This window comes from Nicotiana sylvestris, chromosome 5, assembly GCF_000393655.2.
Source record: "Nicotiana sylvestris chromosome 5, ASM39365v2, whole genome shotgun sequence".
NCBI classification, from domain to species: Eukaryota; Viridiplantae; Streptophyta; class Magnoliopsida; order Solanales; family Solanaceae; genus Nicotiana; species Nicotiana sylvestris.
In genome coordinates, this window is record NC_091061.1 from 86,902,839 (window position 1) to 86,906,369 (window position 3,531).

The window sequence follows — 3,531 nt, forward strand, 5'->3', positions numbered from 1 at the left end:
TTGAGCCAACAATTGCTCCTTTTCGGCCTCAAGAGCAGCGATCCGGTCCCCTAAGGTTGATTCTTCCCGGTTGATCTCTCCAATGCATTACTCGAGCCTCACCTCCCTTAGCGTGGTCGTCGCCCTCTCCGATTCCTACTCGGATTGGAGGACGCGGATAGTGTTCTCTAGAGCCGCCGCCCTTGCCGAAGCCGATGACCAGGCACTCTCGATGTTCTCCAACCCGTTAACCTTTCTCTCCAACTCGGCCAATTCTCCCATCTACTCCACGCTCATCGCCTTGACCCTGATAAGATTCTGATCCATCTCAGAATGCATTGACCTCAGCTTCCCCTGAAGATATTCACACTCTGCAGCAACCCCTTTGCCTAACTCAAGCTCTTCGTCCTTCACATGAAGTTGCTCCTCAAGCACGCTACTTCTGCGAATAGCCTCCATCAATTGATGGTCCCTCTTCTCCAATTCCTCGCTGAGGGATAGAGCACCAGGGTTCGCCTTCAGCCGCTCATGCATCTCACGGCACTTATTGCGATACTGCCAGTACTTCTCCGACATCATCAGGAAAATCTTGGCCCGAATATCAGCCCTACGGGCGCTCTCAATTTCCACCATGTACGTCTGAAAAACGAAAAGATGGGTTAGGACCATATCGTCCAGAAATAAAAGGAACATGAAAGGAAGGCGAAACGTACCCTTAAGCCCATAGTGGCCACTTCATGCATCAAGTCAATATCAGGAACGTTCCGAAGTGTCTTGTTCTCGGTAGCAGAACACAAGATGTCGAATTGCGGCACCAGGTCCTCTGTATCCCCCAGGAGATTAATATTCGATGAAATCTCAAGAATACGGGACGGGCCTCCCGCATGAACCATCGAACGGGTAAGGCCCTCTTCAAACATCCTAACATCATTAGGATCAAGGTCAGACTCAGATTTGTAGTCATCGACCACGACACCCTTCCCCCTTCCAGCGGCCGAGGAGGAAGCACGACCAGGCACCAAGGACGAAGGCCCATCTAAAATAGTAACAGAGGACTCAGAAATCTGACCCCCCATTGCGGCAGGTTGCTGATCAATCATAGCGGCAGGGATCTCCGTCGATAGGGTAGATACAACGGCTGGCTCTATCTCTACAGGCGGAATGGTATCAACCCGCACCTCAGACCTCGTCAAGGGAAGGTCTTCCTCTAGATGTATCACGGCCGAAGGAGCCATTTCAGACTCCACTCGCAGCCTCTTTGATTGCCCCTCTCCTTCCTCAGCACTGGAGGATTCACCCGCTGGATAGGCAACATGGGTCGGAATCTCAGTTTGAGGGGTGGCCTCCGTGTGTACGGCCACAGCCGTAGACTCAACTGAAGAGGCCCTCGACGAAGGTCGAGCAGTGGACACTGAAGCAGGGCAAGCGGACGATATAGGCTGACGAAAAGCTAGTGGAGGAGCCCTCGCCCTCCGCACTCTCCCTGGCATTGATGAACATCATATAAGAAACCAAATAAAAAGGTAAGGGGGAAGAATAGCGAACAAAAACGATATCACTTACCAGTAAGGGGCTTGTGTCCATATTTCTCATAGAAGGACGACCATGTGCAGATCCCCGCCGTATGAGGAAGGATGGCGCTCACCCACTCGCGGATACCATCAACAGGTGCAGAGGGTAGTTTCGCGGATGTAAAAACATAAACAGTTTAGTACTACCCAAAGGAAAATAGTCGAACATCACTCCGACAAAAAGTAGAAACTTATGTGCGAAGTTCCATTTCTCAGGGAACCCCGTAGGATCCGCCACAAGGTGCTCGGTCCGCACATAAAAGTAATTCTCATAGAAGCGACGGTTGGCCCTATCGTCTATCTTCACCACCAAACTCTTCGACCCTCGGTGGCGCATATGAATCATCGAGCCACGAATGAGTTGAGGGGCGAAGATATTGAGCATGTGCTCCAAAGTGATCTCACGATCGGCGAGCTCCGTAAACTTGAGCAGCATGAGGAACAATTTATACAGGTACGACGAAAGTTGAGCTGGGCATACCTCGTAAAAAAGGCAAAAATCTACCACCAAGAGAGGGAGCGAAAGCGTGTATCCACCAATAAAGGGGTAGGCATAGAACGCGCAATACCCTGGGCGGTTAAAATGGACCGTGTCGTTCCCCACTGCCGACAGTATTTTGACATAATGAGGGATTCCCCACCTAGCCTTCAATTCTGCGATCCCCTCTTCATTTATGATAGAGGAAGAAGGTTCCGGCTCCTCCCCGGCGGGACTATGGAAATCATTCCATGCTTTCCCAAGGCGAGGCAGGATCTCAGTCACCGAGAGGACCTCCTCATCTTCTACCACTTCTGCTCCTCCAGTGGCCAGAACATCGCTTTTCGGCGCCGGAATTGTGGCAGGGAGGTCAGCGCTAGAAGAATCACCAGCCATTTGTATCAATTTGATAAAGCAAAGGGATAAAGAAAAGGAAAGACGAAAGTTCCTGGCTAACCGGAAAAAATCAAAAATCTGAAGTATCAGGAGAAAAGAAGATTCGCAAAGTTCTTTCAAGTAAAGGCAAAGGAGTGTGTCAATCGAATAGTGCATTCCTTCTACTTATAAGGGACATAAATTCCCCAAGCACGAAACTCAAGAGTTGATAATCAAAGTTGATAGGGCATGAAACAGTTCAATCCCCCGGAAACGTGTATCATAATGGCGGCAACCATGAACAACGTTTAAAGTTAAACGATGTTTCGGTTCCGAAATGGCTGCAACGGTTCAAGGATATCGAAAGGGCGTCATTACGTTACTTGAATCTAACGATCATACCCAAGGGGTAGGCGGTCAGATTTCTTTTAGATATGTAACAATGATAATCCTTCTACCATGCCCGACAAGAGACGACCCCGACAGACAGAGGGACTAATTATATTGGTCAAAATCTGACCGCTGTGGTCGACCCAATCGAGATACCGTCCAAGCGGGCGAGACAATGGAAGACGACATGGTTTACTCTAAACCTCGTACTCATAATACCCGCCAAGTCAAAGAACAATAGTCAGGGGACGACGAAAGCGAGCGTGGTATGAAAGTGCATTGACCCAAGAACGTAGCAAGGACTCCACAACTATATATAGAGGGGGAACCTTCCTAGAAAAGGAGGCTTTTCTCTCTCTTTTTCCTCTCCTCTATAATCTTCTTAGCTAAAAGAAGACAAAGTAGTTTTCCATTGATTATGTAAAACAGTCATCTTTATTGACTAATAAGAAAAGAAATAAAAAACCTCAATAAGATTGATCGCCTCTATTTCATCTTATGCATTTTTTTTTATTTGCTTGTGGATCTGGAGTTTATTATGTTTGACTAAGATTTATCTCTTCATCTTCTTTAATTGATTTAATCAAAAAGGTTTCAATATCTTTTGGTCAAACATTACTAATGCCATGATTTTCTATGCATTACTTATACATAATATAATACCAAGTATGATATATAATTAATACAAATATTAGTTATACATAAGTTGAAAAAATATACCAAACAAGGTATTAGTAA